Genomic DNA, 17877 nt, shown 5'->3' with positions numbered 1-17877 from the left:
TGCTAGACAAAACTTTATTCATTTATTTATTCTAAAAAAATGTTTTTAATAATTAGTAAAACCATATGCTGTAAAAACCTGGTTCATTATTGCTTCCATCCCTCCTGTTGAGACATGACATGGTCCGTGGCTCAATACTGCAGCATATTTAAACAAATTCTTTGGCAGTATGGTTTTCCTTCCGGTCATTCATACGAGTCTATTGTAGATGGCAATTGAATAACATCTAATAATGCTAAAATATTTGTAGTTTATACATTTAGCTGTGGATGTCAACATACCTGTTTTTCCAATGCTGTGTTAACACATGTACAGTTGAGAAGGCATACTGAATAACAACCTTTTTGTTATTTAATTTACAAGCTTCAGTTAAAGCTACCAATTCGACTGCTTGAACAGAGTAATTTTTTGGTAGTGGTTGTTTTAAGAAAACTTCAGTTTCTGTTACTACTGCAAATCCTGTAGCATTTGTGCCATCAGGGTTTTTTTCCTTGATCTGTTGAATAAATATAGTTATTTCTGCATTTTCATAATGTATATCAGTTAAGTCTGGCCTGGGTAAAACACTGATGGTTATTTCTGACATGCAATCATGAGGCTTTCCATCTGTGGGGTAGGTAGCAGTGTGGATGGATTAAGTGTAGCACATCTCTCGACAACAAGGTGTGGCTGTGAAAGAAGAACTGTTATGTAGGAGAGATGTCTGGTAAAGATATTTTGTTAAGTAACCATATCACAGCCACTGCATGAGGTACCTTAAGTGTTAATGGGTGAAATAACACCATTATTGTTGATGCCTGCACTGCCAATGGCTTCTGGCCATTGATTCAAAAGTACGATCTCGTCCCTTTTTCCCCTTTCAGTGGACACTGGCCCCTAATTACCGCAATTCAGCAGGGGGTCTTTCATTAGGAGTACTGGACTCCCCCGTGCACGGTTTCAGCTCCGACCCTGGACAGCGGAAAAAACGTTGAGATCTGGTTTGAGGACCCAATTGTTGAGAAAAGTCTCTCAATGAGACTCAGAGTTGCTGGAGTCAGTTAATGCAAAGGTTTAATCTTGCAGCAAGTTCAAGAATGTGTGTGTGTATGGGTGTATGTGTGCGAACGTGTGTGAGTTTGTGTGTGTGAGAGTTTAAAGAACCTGTAATCCACAGGCAGGCCTTAACTAGTATGGCACGGGTCCAGCCTGTCTCATCTTTTTTGGAAGGTCCAGCGCTCGGCCGTAACCCTTCTGTCTGTTTGGACTCTCACATACATTCGGTTAATCATAGAAAAACGAGAACAAAACTTTTTAGCCCCTTAAATTCATAAAACAGACATGGTGCAGTTATTTCCATTCTAGAAAATAAGAGTAATCACCACCATTCCTATAAATTCTGGATATTCTAACAATCTGAATCTTTTTTAAATGTTCGATGAAGCCCTTTGCTGTTCTGTTTAGAGACTCAGCTGATCATAAACCAAGTTTTGCTCTTGAACCAAGCTTCTAAACTCTTCACCTTTTTCATTTCTCAGTTAGTATTCACTTTAAAACTGATTAAAAGAAAAATTAAATGAATGCCTATCAACAAATGTGGGATCTAAACTCTAGTGCTTCCTCTAAAATAATTTCCTTTCTCAATTCAGAAATGTGTGTGTGTAAGTCACAACACCCGTGACACCAAAACGGCTTTCTTTTCTCTCTTTTCTCTACACTCTGCACTGTGAGCACACACAACAAATCAGAAAGGCTTTTTTCTCTCTTTTCTACATTATGGACTGTGGGGACACAAAACCGCTCTCTCTTTTTTTTTTTTTGATTGTGTGCCAGGGCGTTGTCTCACGTATTAGATTATGCTTAAGATACGAATGAGTTTATCAGTCACATCAGAATCCATATATACTGATCCTCCCGTAATAAAATGGTCGGATCTTATCAAACACACTTTGTTTCTTGTGACAAGTCAGCGAAACAGCGTATACACGTCAAGACACTGAATCAAGTTTGCCACAAGAACTCATAAGTTTGGCAGTATTGCTCTGCCGTCAGCAATCATACACCCATTTTATTTTCATGAGACATGTGCAGGCACCTGTTCATCTACTGTTCTATCACTATGAATTAGTTTATCTATTATCAATAAGGATACTTCTACAACTACTATCAAAGTATGTCCGGACTTCTTATGTTGTCAGTTGCTATATATGAATAAGTGGGTTGCTACTGAAAAGCATTAAGCATGTCACACAGCCCAAACATATAACATTTCAGGACACACCACACAGTTAACAACCACAGTGAAGCGTGTCAAAGCCCAAACATGTAACATTCAACAGGACACTTACACAACACACTCAAATCAAACAGTCAGACAACATACAAGAACCTATACCCCAGCCGGCATTGCTCCCTGCCTATTTTCCTACAACTCACTATGTGTGCGCACACCTTTATTCACAAACTCTTCAACTTATACTCCTTATACCTATACTACTTTTACCGAAGCTGCTACAGCTCGATTGGCCAAATACCCTTAGATCCTATTTCGGTGAATTTGACATCTGCCTTGCATGTAACAGATTAGCGGTTTAGCAGTTTTAATTTAGTTTGAGTGAAGGAATTCATTTTATAGCAAAATCCGAAATCGTGAAGAACTCATGGAAGTAAGCTTATTCTCGGATTCCTGAATCTTTAGATTTGCTCTTTCTTTTACTGCAAAGTACAACGTTGAGCAGCACTAATGAGTTGTTTCTATTTTTGGCAGGCTTTACCTTTGCGGATGAAGCCCTTTCTGTCTGTGCAAAAGAAATCTTGTTACTGTGCAGAGTGACTTCTCTGAGTAGAGTCGCCTTACATGTTGCGACTGTGCCAATGTTCGAAGCTGGAGTGCAAAGTTGTTGCTTGAATGGTGCTCGCTGGAGCGTGCGGTAGTGTAAAGTTATACCATTTAAAAGGGCTGAAGAGTGCTCAGTGCAGCGGGTGGGCCGAGGTGCAAAGTGACACTATGGCCATAAAAAGAACACAGCTACAAGTGCGCATTGTGCCAGGAAGGGCCCTCGGACGTGAACCAGTGGACAGTTATCGCTTCTCGGCCTTTTGGCTAAGATCAAGTGTAGTATCTGTTCTTATCAGTTTAATGTCTGATGTGTCCTCTATGCGAGGACTACATATTAAATGGATTTGTATCAATAGGAGTTGAAAAAGGAGCTTGCTCCGTTCACTCCAAGCATCGACCCGGTACTGTAGTGCCCCTGGGAACGGTGCGCTCTCCTCTGCTCTTGTGAAAAAGCAAACAGCGGTGCAGGATGGAAGTTTCAGGGAGCCCAAGATGAAACTTTCTTTTAGTCTGCTGAGAAAAGAGAGTGAATGCGAAGTAGACTTTAACACGGCTCTGGGAGCGAGCCGAGTGCGGGCTAACCAGGCGAATTGCTTGAAAGAAACGCGACACCGAATGAGCGGTCAGAACAAAGCCTCAATACGGTGTTCCTGTGGTGTTTTTATAAAATGCGGTGAAAAAAAAGGTGTGAATGCCCCATAGAAAACTAAAAGGTGGAGCGGAAGTGTTCGGCTGCAAGAAGGTGTGAATGTCCGACTATATTTGGTGAAAAGCAGGTGAAGCAAGGTCTGAATGCCCAACCTTACATCATCAAAAGCGAGATCAGAGGTTTTTGGCTGCAAGAAGGCCATAGTTTGCCAAAAGTGGGTAAGGTGCGAATGACCGACTAAATATCAACAAAAGTGGGGGCGGAGGTCTTCGGATGCAAGTGGGTGTGAATATCCCACCATAGAAGTATGGTGGAGAGGAAGCTGTGAATGGCCGACCATAGTTTGCAAAAAGCGGGTGAGAAAAGGTGCGAATGTCCAACCATACATGATCAAAACAGGGAGCGGAGGTGTTTGGCTGCGACAAGGTGTGAATGTCCACTCATAATTAATGAAAAGCGGGCAACAAGTAGGTTCGAATGCCCAACCATACATCATCAAAAGCAGGAGTGGATGTGTTCGGCTACAAAAAGGTTTGAATGTCCGAGCATAGTTTGTAAAAAGCTGGTAAGAAAAGGTTCGAATGCCTGAACATACATCATCAAAAGCAGGACTGGATGTGTTCGGCTACAAGAAGGTTTGAATGTCCGACCATAGTTGATAAAAAGTGGGTATGAAAAGGTTCGAATGCCCAAGTTCGGCTGAAAAAAACTGTGTTCGGCTGCAAAAAGGTGTGAATGTTTGACTAAAGTTTGTAAGACAAGGTTCGAATGCCTGACAATGTATGATCAAAAGCGGGAGCGGAGGTGTTCAGCTGCAAGAAGGTCTAAATGTCCATCATTAATTGCTAGAAAACATGAAAGAAAATTTTCGAAAATCAATCTGCACATGATCATAAGTGGGAGAGGAGGTGTTCAGCTGCAAGAAGGTGTGAATGTCCTACCATAATTGCTGAAAAATGTGTTAGAAACGGTAAGAATGCCGGACCATACATCATCAAAAGCTAGAGAGGTGGTGTTCGGCTGCAAGTAGGTGTGAATGTCTGACTAAAGTTCAAATATATTAACAAAAGCGGGAGGAGAGGTCTTCGGATGAGTGGTTGAGAATTTCCAACCATAATCTATAAAATGCGGTGAAAAAAAAGGTGTGATAGAAACCTAAAAGGTGGAGCGGAAGTGTTCGGCTGCAAGAAGGTGTGAATGTCCGTCTATAGTTGGTGAAAAGCAGGAAAAGCAAGGTCTGAATGCCCAATCTTACATCATCAAAAGCGAGATCAGAGGTGTTTGGTTGCAAGAAAACGGGTAAGGTGTGAATGACCAACTAAATATCAACAAAAGTGGGGGCGGAGGTCTTCGGATGCAAGTGGGTGTGAATATCCCACCATACAAGTATGGTGGAGAGGAAGCTGTGAATGTCCGACCATGGTTTGTAAAACGCGGGTAAGACAAGGTGCGAATGTCCGACAATGTATGATCAAAAGAGGGAGCGGAGGTGTTCGGCTGCAAGGTCTGAATTTCCAACCATAATTTGTAAACACCGTTGAAGAAAAGCCTCGAAAGCCCAACTATACACCATCAAAAGCGGGAGCAGAGGTGTTCAGCTGCAAGAAGGTCTGAATGTCCACCAATAATTACTGAAAAATGGGTAAGAAGAGGTGTGAATGCCCAACTATACATCATCAAAAGCAGAAGTGGATGTGTTCGGCCACAAGAAGGTTTGAATGTCCGACCATAGTTTGTAAAAGGCGGGTAAGAAAAGGTTTGAATGCCCGAACATACACAATCAAAAGAGGGAGCGGAGGTGTTTCGCTGCAAGAAGGTGTGAATGTCCGAGCATAGTTTGTAAAAAAAGGGTAAGAAAAGGTTCGAATGCCCGAACATACACCATCAAAAGAGGGAGCGGAGGTGTTCCGCTGTAAGAAGGTGTGAATGTCCAACCATAGTTGGTAAAAAGCGGGTAAGAAAAGGTTAAAATACCCGACTCTACACAATCAATAGCGGGAGCGGAGTTGTTCGGCTAAAAGAAGGTGTGAAAGTCCGACCATGGTTTGTAAAAAGCGGGTAAGAAAAGGTTCGAATGCAAAAATATACACCATCAAAAGCGGAAGCCGAGGTGTTCGGCTGCAAGTAGGTCTGAATGTCCACCCATAATTAATGAAAAGCGGGCAACAAGTAGGTTCGAATGCCCAACCATACATCAACAAAAGCAGGAGTGGATGTGTTTGGCTACAAGAAGGTTTGAATGTCCGAGCATAGTTTGTAAAAAGCGGGTAAGAAAAGGTGCGAATGCCCAACAATGTATGATCAAAAGAGGGAGTGGAGGTTTTCGGCTACAAGAAGGTTTGAATGTCCAACCATAGTTTGTAAAAAGCAGGTAAGAAAAGGTGCGAATGCCCGAAAATACACCATCAAAAGAGGGAGCGGAGGTGTTCCGCTGTAAGATGGTGCGAATGTCCGACCATAGTTGGTAAAAAGCGGGTAAGAAAAGGTTCGCATGCCCGAATATATACCATCATAAGCGGAAGCGGAGGTGTTCAGCTGCAAGAAGGTGTGAACGTCCGACCAAAGTTTGTAAAAAGCAGTTAAGAAAAGGTTCGAATATCCAACCAAACATAATCAAAAGTGGGAGCAGAGCTGTTCGACTGCAAGTAGGTGTGAATTTCCACCCATAATTCCTGAAAAATGGGTAAGAAAAGGTGCGAATGCCCAACCATACATCATCAAAAGAAGAAGTGGATGTGTTCTGCTACAAGAAGGTTTGAATGTCCGACCATAGCTTGTAAAAAGTGGGTAAGAAAAAGTTCGAATGCTCGAACATACACCATCAAAATTGGGAGCGGAGGTGTTCCGCTGTAAGACGGTGTGAATGTCCGACCATAATTGGTAAAAAGCGGGTAAGAAAAGGTTAAAATACCCGACTGTACACAATCAATAGCGGGAGCGGATTTGTTCGGCTACTAAAAGGTGTGAAAGTCCAACCCTGGTTTTAAAAAGCGGGTAAGAAAAGGTTCGAATGCCCGAACATACACCATCAAAAGAGGTAGCGGAGGTGTTCCGCTGTAAGACGGTGTGAATGTCCGATCATAGTTGGTAAAAAGCGGGTAAGAAAAGGTTAAAATACCCGACTGTACACAATCAAAAGAGGGAGCGGAGTTGTTCAGCTAAGAGAAGGTGTGAAAGTCCGACCATGGTTTGTAAAAAGCGGGTAAGAAAAGGTTCGTATGCCCGAATATACACTATCAAAACCGGAAGCGTAGGTGTTCGGCTGCAAGAAGGTGTGAACGTCCAACCAAAGTTTGTGAAAAAGCAGTTAAGAAAAGTTTAGAATATCTAACCAAACATAATCAAAAGCGGGAGCAGAGCTGTTCGACTGCAGGTAGGTGTGAATGTCAGAGAATAATTTGCAAAAAGCTGATGAGAAAGGATGAGAAATCCCGACTATACACCATCAAATGCGGTAGCGGAGTTGTTCGGCTGTGAGTAGGTGTGATTCTCCAACCATAATTGCTGAAAAATGTGTTAGAAAAGGTAAGAATGCCGGTCCATACATCATCAAAAGCGGGAGAGGTCGTGTTCGGCTGAAAGTAGGTGTGAACGTCCATTAATAATTGCTTTAAAACATGAAAGAAAATTTTCGAATATCAAACCTTACATGATCATTAGCGGGAGAGGAGGTGTTCAGCTGCAAGAAGGTGTGAATATCCACCCATAATTACTGAAAAATGGGTAGGAAAAGATGCGAATGTCCAACCATAAATCATCAAAAGCAGGAGTGGAGTTGTTCAGCTACAAGAAGGTATGAAAGTCCAACCATGGTTTGTAAAAAGCGGGTAAGAGAAGGTTCGAATACCCGAATATATACCATCAAAAGCGGAAGCGGAGGTGTTCGGCTGCAAGAAGGTGTGAACGTCCGACCAAAGTTTGTAAAAAGCAGTTAAGAAAAGGTTTGAATATCCAACCGAACATAATCAAAAGCGGGAGCAGAGCTGTTCGACTGCAAGTAGGTGTGAATGTCAGATCATAATTGCTGAAAAATGTGATAGAAAAGACTAGAATGCCGGACAATACATCATCAAAAGCGGGAGAGGTGGTTTTTCGGCTGCAAGTACGTGTGAATGTCCAGCCATAATTACTCACAAACGGGGGAAGAAAAGGTAGTATTTCCAGACCACACATGATCAAAACAGGGAATGGAGGTGGTTCAGCTGCAAGGTGTGAATGTCTGACTAAAGTTTGTAAAAACCGTGTAAGACAAGGGGCGAATGCCCGACAATGTATGATCAAAAGAGGGAGCGGAGGTTTTCGGCTGCAAGGTCTGAATGTCCAACCACAATTTGTAAAAATCGGGGAAGAAAAGGCTCGAAAGCCCGACTATACACCATCAAAAGTGGGAGCAGAGGTGTTCAGGTGCAAGAAGGTCTGAATGTCCGACCAAAAATTACTGAAAAATGGGTAAGAAAAGGTGCGAATGCCAAATCATACATCATCAAAAGCAGGAGCGGATGTGTTCGGCTACAAGAAGGTTTGAATGTCCAACCATAGTAAGTAATAGGCGGGTAAGAAAAGGCTCGAATGCCCGACTATATACCATCAAAAGCGGAAGCGGAGGTGTTCGGCTGCAAGACGGTGTGAACGTCCGACAAAGTTTGTAAAAAGCAGTTAAGAAAATGTTCGAATATCCAACCAAACATAATCAAAAGCGGGAGCAGAGCTGTTCGACTGCAAGTAGGTGTGAATATCAGATCATAATTTGCAAAAAGCTGTTGAGAAAGGGTGAGAATGCCCGACTATACACTATCAAATGTGGGAGCGGAGGTGTTCGTCTGTGAGTAGGTGTGAATGTCCGACCATAATTGCTGAAAAATGTGTTAGAAAAAGTAAGAATGCCGGACCATATATCATCAAAAGCGGGAGAGGTTGTGTTCGGCTGCAAGTAGGTGTGAATGTCCAGCCATAATTACTCACAAACGGGTAAGAAAAGGTACTATTGCCAGACCATATATGATCAAAATAGGGAGCGGAGGTGGTTCAGCTGCAAGAAGGTTTGAATGTCCGACTAAAGTTTGTAAAAAGCGGGTAAGACAAGGTGTGAATGCCCGACAATGTATGATCAAAAGAGGAGCGGAGGTTTTCGGCTGCAAGAAGGTCTGAATGTCCACCCATAATTACTGAAAAATGGGTAAGAAAAGGTGCGAAAGCCCAACCGCACATGATCATAAGTGGATGAGAAGGTGTTCGACTGCAAGTAGGTGTGAATGTAAGATCATAATATTTAAAAAGCGGGTAAGAAAAGGTAAGAATGCCCAACCATAAATTATCAAAAGCGGCAGCAGAGTTTCGGCTGGTATTTATCAATGTCTAGATAGATTTCAACAAAAAACAACGTTGTACTTTGCAGTAAAAGAAAGTGCAAATCAAAAGTCTTAGGAATCCGAGAATAAGCTTATTTTCATGAGTTCTGCACGATTTCGGATTTTATGTATAAAATGAATTCCTTCACGCAAACTAAGTTAACACTGCTTTGTCCTTCATATGTACCCATTTCTACATATATTTCAAGCATAAACTTTCTCATACTACCCTGAATGAGAAAGAGCCACACTTGTGATTAAGCCATACGACCCTTTTGAGGAGTTCTGCATGGTTTGGGATTTTATCTATAAAATTAATTCCTTCACTCAAACTATGTTAAAACGGCTTTTACCTTCATATTTATCAATGTCTCGATAGATTTAAACAAAAAAAACAACGTTGTACTTTGCAATAAAAGAAAGAGCAAATCAAAAGTTTTAGGAATCCGAGAATAAGCTTATTTTCATGAGTTCTGCACGATTTCGGATTTTATGTATAAAATGAATTCATTCACTCAAACCAAGTTAAAACTGCTTTTTCCTTCATATTTATCAATGTCTAGATCGACTTCAACAAAGAACAACATTGTATTTTGCAGTAGAAGAAAGAGCAAAACTGAAGGATCAGGAATCCGAGAATAAGCTTCTTTTCATACGTTCTGCATGATTTGGGATTTTATGTATAAAATGAATTCCTTCACTCAAACTAAGTTAACACTGCTTTGTCCTTCATATGTACCCATTTCTACATATATTTCAAGCATAAACTTCCTCATACTACCCTGAATGAGAAAGAGCCACACTTGTGATTAAGCCATACGCCCCTTTTGAGGAGTTCTGCATGATTTGGGATTTTATCTATAAAATCAATTCCTTCACTCAAACTATGTTAAAACGGCTTTTACCTTCATATTTATCAATGTTTCGATAGATTTAAACAAAAAAACAACGTTGTACTTTGCAGTAAAAGAAAGAGCCAATCAAAAGTTTTAGGAATCCGAGAATAAGCTTATTTTCATGAGTTCTGCACGATTTCGGATTTTATGTATAAAATGAATTCATTCACTCAAACCAAGTTAAAAATGCTTTTTCATTCATATTTATCAATGTCTAGATCGACTTCAACAAAGAAAAACATTGTATTTTGCAGTAGAAGAAAGAGCAAAACTGAAGGATCAGGAATCCCAGAATAAGCTTATTTTCTTATGGGCAAGTGGGAACTGCTTTGTCCTTCATATTTATCAATGTGTAGATGGATTTCAACTTCTTCTACTGCAAAGTCCAATGTTTTTCTTTGTTGAAGTCGATCTAGACATTGATGAATATGGAAGGACAAAGCAGTTTTAACTTGGTTTGAGCAAAGCAATTCATTTTATAGCAAAATCCGAAATCGTGCAGAACTCATGAAAGCAGGCTTATACTCGGATTCCTGAAACTTTAGATTTGCTCTTTCTTTTACTGCAAAGTACAACGTTGTTTTTTTGTTTAAATCTTTCTAGACATGGTAAATATGAAGAACAAATCAGTTTTAACATAGTTTGAGTGAAGTAATGCATTTTATAAGCAAAATCCCAAATCATGCAGAACTCACGAAAAGCTTTTTCTCGCTTTTCACTGCTTTTTACAAACTTTGGTCGGACGTTCACACCTTCTTGCATCCGAACACCTCCGCTTCCGCTTTTGATGATGTATATTCGGGCATTCGAACCTTTTATTACCCGCTTTTTACAAACCATTGTCGAACATTCACACCTTCTTGCAGCTGAACACCTCCGCTCCCGCTTTTGATGATGTATAGTCGGGCTTTCAAGCCTTTTCTTAACCGGTTTTTACAAATTATGGTTGGACATTCAGACCTTGCATTCGAACACCTCCGCTCTCTCTTTTGATCATACATTGTCGGGCATTCGCACCTTGTCTTACCCGCTTTTTACAAACTATAGTGAGACATTCACACCTTGCAGCTGAACCTCCGCTCCCTGTTTTGATCATGTATGGTCTGGCAATACTACCTTTTCTTCCCCCGTTTGTGAGTAATTATGGCTGGACATTCACACCTACTTGCAGTCGAACAGCTCTGCTCCCGCTTTTGATTATGTTTGGTTGGATATTCGAACCTTTTCTTAACTGCTTTTTACAAACCATGGTCGGACTTTCACACCTTCTTGTAGCCGAACAACTCCGCTCCCGCTATTGATTTTGTACAGTCGGGTATTTTAACCTTTTCTTACGCGCTTTTTACCAACTATGGTTGGACATTCACACCATCTTACAGCGGAACACCTCCGCTCCCGCTTTTTATGGTGTAAAGTCGGGCATTCGAACCTTTTCTTACCCGCTATTTACAAACTATGGTAGGACATTCAAACTTTCGTGTATCCGAAAACCTCCGCTCTCTCTTTTGATCATACATTGTCGGACATTCGCACCTTTTCTTACCCGCTTTTTACAAACCATGGTCGGACTGTCACACCTTCTTGTAGCCGAACACATCCGCTCCCGCTATTGATTGTGTACAGTCGGGTATTTTAACCTTTTCTTACCCGCTCTTTACCAACTATGGTCGGACATTCACACCGTCTTACAGCGGAACACCTCTGCTCCCGCTTTTGATGGTGTATAGTCGGGCATTCGAACCTTTTCTTACGCGCTTTTTCCAAACTATGGTGGGACATTTAAACCTTCTTGTATCCGAAAACCTCCGCTCTCTCTTTTGATCATACATTGTCGGACATTCGCACCTTTTCTTACCCGCTTTTTACAAACCATGGTCGGACTTTCACACCTTCTTGTAGCCGAACACATCCGCTCCCGCTATTGATTTTGTACAGTCGGGTATTTTAACCTTTTCTTACGCGCTTTTTACCAACTATGGTTGGACATTCACACCATCTTACAGCGGAACACCTCCGCTCCCGCTTTTTATGGTGTAAAGTCGGGCATTCGAACCTTTTCTTACCCGCTATTTACAAACTATGGTAGGACATTCAAACTTTCGTGTATCCGAAAACCTCCGCTCTCTCTTTTGATCATACATTGTCGGACATTCGCACCTTTTCTTACCCGCTTTTTACAAACCATGGTCGGACTGTCACACCTTCTTGTAGCCGAACACATCCGCTCCCGCTATTGATTGTGTACAGTCGGGTATTTTAACCTTTTCTTACCCGCTCTTTACCAACTATGGTCGGACATTCACACCGTCTTACAGCGGAACACCTCTGCTCCCGCTTTTGATGGTGTATAGTCGGGCATTCGAACCTTTTCTTACGCGCTTTTTCCAAACTATGGTGGGACATTTAAACCTTCTTGTATCCGAAAACCTCCGCTCTCTCTTTTGATCATACATTGTCGGACATTCGCACCTTTTCTTACCCGCTTTTTACAAACCATGGTCGGACTTTCACATCTTCTTGTAGCCGAACACATCAGCTCCCGCTATTGATTGTGTACAGTCGGGTATTTTAACCTTTTCTTACCCGCTTTTTACCAAGTATGGTCGGACATTCACACCTTCGTACAGCGGAATACCTCCGCTCCCTCTTTTGATGGTGTATGTTCGGGCATTCAAACCTTTTCTTACCCGCTTTTTCCAAACTATGGTGGGCTATTCACAGCTTCCTCTCCACCATACTTGTATGGTGGGATATTCACACCCACTTGCATCCGAAGACCTCCGCCCCAAATTTTGTTGATATTTAGTCGGACATTCGCACCTTACCCGCTTTTGGCAAACTATGGCCTTCTTGCAGCCAAACACCTCTGGTTTCGCTTTTGATGATGTAAGGTTGGGCATTCAGACCTTGCTTCACCTGCTTTTCACCAAATATAGTCGGACATTCACACCTTCTTGCAGCCGAACACTTCCGCTCCACCTTTTAGTGTTCTATCACACCTTTTTTTTCACCGCATTTTATACATTATGGTTGGAAATTTTCAACCACTCTCATCCGAAGACCTCTCCTCCCGCTTTTGTTAATATATTTGAACTTTAGTTTGACATTCAAACCTTCTTGCAGCTGAACCACCTCCGCTCCCTGTTTTGATCATATATGGTCTGGCTACTACCTTTTCTTACCCGTTTGTGAGTAATTATGGCTGGACATTCACACCTACTTGCAGTCGAACACAACCTCTCTCGCTTTTGATGATGTATGGACCGGCATTTTTACCTTTTCTAACACATTTTTCAGCAATTATGGTCGGAGATTCACACCTACTCACAGCCGAACAACTCCGCTCCCGCATTTGATGATGTATAGTCGGGCATTCTCACCCTTTCTCACCAGCTTTTTGCAAATTATGATCTGACATTCACACCTACTTGCAGTCGAACAGCTCTGCTCCCGCTTTTGATTATGTTTGGTTGGATATTCAAACCTTTTCTTAACTTCTTTTTACATATTTTGGTTGGACGTTCACACCTTCTTGTCGCCGAACACTTCCACTCCTGCTTTTGATGATGTATGGTTGGGCATTCACACCTTTTTTTTGCCCATTTTTCAGGAATTATGGGTGGACATTCACACCTTGCAGCTGAACACCTCCTATCCCACTTATGATCATATGCGGTATGATTTTCGAAAAGTTTCTTTCATGTTTTCTAGCAATTATTGATGGACATGTAGACCTTCTTGCAGCTGAACACCTACGCTCCCGCTTTTGATCATACATTGTCAGGCATTCGCACCTTGTCTTACCCACTTTTTACAAACTTTAGTCGAACAGTCACACCTTTTTGCAGCCAAACACCACCTCTCCCGCTTTTGATGATGTATGGTCCAGCATTCTTACCTTTTCTAACACATTCTTCAGCAATTATGGTCGGACATTCACACCTACTCAGAGCCGAACACCTCCGCTCCCGCATTTGATGGTGTATAGTCGGGCATTCTCACCCTTTCTCATCAGCTTTTTACAAATTATGATCTGACATTCACACCTGCTTTTGATAATGTATTGTTAGGCATTCGCACCTTTTTTTTTACCCATTTTTCATGAATTATGGGTGGACATTCACACCTTCTTGCAGCCGAACACCTCCTCTCCCGCTTATGATCATGTGCGGTTTGATATTCGAAAATTTATTTTCTTGTTTTAAAGCAATTATTGATGGACATTCAAACCTTCTTTTTGATGGTGTATAGTCGGGCTTTCGAGCCTTTTCTTCCCGGTTTTTACAAACCATGGTCGGACTTTCACACCTTCTTGTAGCCGAACAACTCCGCTCCCGCTATTGATTGTGTACAGTCGGGTATTTTAACCTTTTCTTACCCGCTTTTTACCAACTATGGTTGGACATTCACACCGTCTTACAGCGGAACACCTCTGCTCCTGCTTTTGATGGTGTATAGTCGGGCATTCGAACCTTTTCTTACCCGCTTTTTACAAACTATGGTGGGACATTCAAACCTTCTTGTATCCGAAAACCTCCGCTCCCTCTTTTGATCATACATTGTCGGACATTCGCACCTTTTCTTACACGCTTTTTACAAACCATGGTCGGACTTTCACATCTTCTTGTAGCCGAACACATCCGCTCCCGCTATTGATTGTGTACAGTCGGGTATTCTAACCTTTTCTTACCCGCTTTTTACCAAGTATGGTCGGACATTCACACCTTCGTACAGCGGAACACCTCCGCTCCCTCTTTTGATGGTGTATGTTTGGGCATTCAAACCTTTTCTTACCCGCTTTTTCCAAACTATGGTCGGCTATTCACAGCTTCCTCTCCACCATACTTGTATGGTGGGATATTCACACCGACTTGCATCCGAAGATCTCCGCCCCAAATTTTGTTGATATTTAGTCGGACATTCGCACCTTACCCGCTTTTGGCAAACTATGGCCTTCTTGCAGCCAAACAACTCTGATCTTGCTTTTGATGATGTAAGGTTGGGCATTCAGACCTTGCTTCACCTGCTTTTCACCAAATATAGTCGGACATTCACACCTTCTTGCAGCCGAACACTTCCGCTCCACCTTTTAGTGTTCTATCACACCTTTTTTTTCACCGCATTTTATACATTATGGTTGGAAATTTTCAACCACTCTCATCCGAAGACCTCTCCTCCCGCTTTTGTTAATATATTTGAACTTTAGTTTGACATTCAAACCTTCTTGCAGCTGAACCACCTCCGCTCCCTGTTTTGATCATATATGGTCTGGCTACTACCTTTTCTTACCCGTTTGTGAGTAATTATGGCTGGACATTCACACCTACTTGCAGTCGAACACAACCTCTCTCGCTTTTGATGATGTATGGACCGGCATTTTTACCTTTTCTAACACATTTTTCAGCAATTATGGTCGGAGATTCACACCTACTCACAGCCGAACAACTCCGCTCCCGCATTTGATGATGTATAGTCGGGCATTCTCACCCTTTCTCATCAGCTTTTTGCAAATTATGATCTGACATTCACACCTACTTGCAGTCAAACAGCTCTGCTCCCGCTTTTGATTATGTTTGGTTGGATATTCGAACCTTTTCTTAACTTCTTTTTACATATTTTGGTTGGACGTTCACACCTTCTTGTAGCCGAACACTTCCACTCCTGCTTTTGATGATGTATGGTTGGGCATTCACACCTTTTTTTTGCCCATTTTTCAGGAATTATGGGTGGACATTCACACCTTGCAGCTGAACACCTCCTATCCCACTTATGATCATGTGCGGTTTGATTTTCGAAAAGTTTCTTTCATGTTTTCTAGCAATTATTGATGGACATGTAGACCTTCTTGCAGCTGAACACCTACGCTCCCGCTTTTGATCATACATTGTCAGGCATTCGCACCTTGTCTTACCCACTTTTTACAAACTTTAGTCGAACAGTCACACCTTTTTGCAGCCAAACACCACCTCTCCCGCTTTTGATGATGTATGGTCCAGCATTCTTACCTTTTCTAACACATTCTTCAGCAATTATGGTCGGACATTCACACCTACTCAGAGCCTAACACCTCCGCTCCCGCATTTGATGGTGTATAGTCAGGCATTCTCACCCTTTCTCATCAGCTTTTTACAAATTATGATCTGACATTCACACCTGCTTTTGATAATGTATTGTTAGGCATTCGCACCTTTTTTTTTACCCATTTTTCATGAATTATGGGTGGACATTCACACCTTCTTGCAGCCGAACACCTCCTCTCCCGCTTATGATCATGTGCGGTTTGATATTCGAAAATTTACTTTCTTGTTTTAAAGCAATTATTGATAAACATTCAGACCTTCTTTTTGATGGTGTATAGTCGGGCTTTCGAGCCTTTTCTTCCCGGTTTTTACAAACCATGGTCGGACTTTCACACCTTCTTGTAGCCGAACAACTCCGCTCCCGCTATTGATTGTGTACAGTCGGGTATTTTAACCTTTTCTTACCCGCTTTTTACCAACTATGGTCGGACATTCACACCGTCTTACAGCGGAACACCTCTGCTCCCGCTTTTGATGGTGTATAGTCGGGCATTCGAACCTTTTCTTACCCGCTTTTTACAAACTATGGTGGGACATTCAAACCTTCTTGTATCCGAAAACCTCCGCTCTCTCTTTTGATCATACATTGTCGGACATTCGCACCTTTTCTTACCCGTTTTTTACAAACCATGGTCGGACTTTCACATCTTCTTGTAGCCGAACACATCCGCTCCCGCTATTGATTGTGTACAGTCGGGTATTTTAACCTTTTCTTACCCGCTTTTTACCAACTATGGTCGGACATTCACACCTTCGTACAGCGGAACACCTCCGCTCCCTCTTTTGATGGTGTATTCAAACCTTTTCTTACCCGCTTTTTCCAAACTATGGTCGGCTATTCACAGCTTCCTCTCCACCATACTTGTATGGTGGAATATTCACACCCACTTGCATCCGAAGACCTCCGCCCCAAATTTTGTTGATATTTAGTCGGACATTCGCACCTTACCCGCTTTTGGAAAACTATGGCCTTCTTGCAGCCAAACACCTCTGATCTCGCTTTTGATGATGTAAGGTTGGGCATTCAGACCTTGCTTCACCTGCTTTTCACCAAATATGCAGCCGAACACTTCCGCTTTTAGTGTTCTATGAGGCATTCACATATTTTTTTTCACCGTATTTTATAGATTATGGTTGGAAATTCTCACCCACTCTCATCCGAAGACCTCTCCTCCCGCTTTTGTTAATATATAGTCGGGCATTCGAACCTTTTCTTACCCGCTTTTTACAAATTATAGTCGAACATTCACACCTACTTGCAGCTGAATACTTCCGCTCCACCTTTTAGGTATGTATGGTTGGCATTTGCACCTCTTTTTATACTGATTGCTGAAGATTAAGTTGTACTTTCTCAAACTACAACATTTTTTTATTTGTTGAAACTTGATTTGAAGTGGATAAATAAGGAGAACAAACAGTTTTAAGTCAGGCTGATAGAAGGAATTAATTTTATAGCAAAATCTGTACTTCGTCATATGTCGAGAGATGCTTATTGCTGAAGAAGTTCTTTCTCATTCTACAAAGTACAACGTTGTTTATCGTTGAAACTTGATTAGACATGAATAAATATGAAGGACAAAGCAGTCTTAACTTGGTTTGAGTTAAGGAATTCGTTTTATAGGAGAATCCGAATTCGTGCATAACTCATAAAATAGAGCTTATTTTCGGATTCCTGAAGAATGATTCTGGTTCTTTCTCATAATACAACGTTTGTTGTTTATTGTTGAAACTTCATCAGAAGTGAAGAAATAAATGAATGCCTATCAACAAATGTGGGATCTAAACTCTAGTGCTTCCTCTAAAATAATTTCCTTTCTCAATTTAGAAATGTGTGTGTGTAAGTCACAACACCCGTGACACCAAAACGGCTTTCTTTTCTCTACACTCTGCACTATGAGCGCACACACACCAAATCAGAAAGGCTCTTTTTTCTCTTTTCTACATTATGGACTGTGGGGACACAAAACCGCTCTCTCTCTCTTTTTTTTTTTATCGTGTGCCAGGGCGTTGTCTCATGTATTAGATTATGCTTAAGATACGAATGGGTTTATCAGTCACATCAGAATCCATACATACTGATCCTCCC

At 41.6% G+C, this 17877-nt stretch overlaps 1 non-coding gene across 1 annotated transcript; it reads left to right on the top strand.

Annotated features, from left to right (window-relative positions):
- Positions 1–3062: 3062 nt before the first annotated feature.
- On the top strand, positions 3063–3253 carry LOC140283536 (U2 spliceosomal RNA). Its single transcript, XR_011910133.1, has one exon. It is a non-coding gene; the product is annotated as a U2 spliceosomal RNA (small nuclear RNA).
- Positions 3254–17877: the final 14624 nt, after the last annotated feature.

This window comes from Leuresthes tenuis, unplaced genomic scaffold (genome assembly GCF_036924035.1).
Source record: "Leuresthes tenuis unplaced genomic scaffold, fLeuTen1.0.hap1 SCAF_23, whole genome shotgun sequence".
Classification (NCBI taxonomy): domain Eukaryota; kingdom Metazoa; phylum Chordata; class Actinopteri; order Atheriniformes; family Atherinopsidae; genus Leuresthes; species Leuresthes tenuis.
Note: the sequence above shows the minus strand (reverse complement) of the source record. Positions and strands in the feature narration are given on the sequence as shown.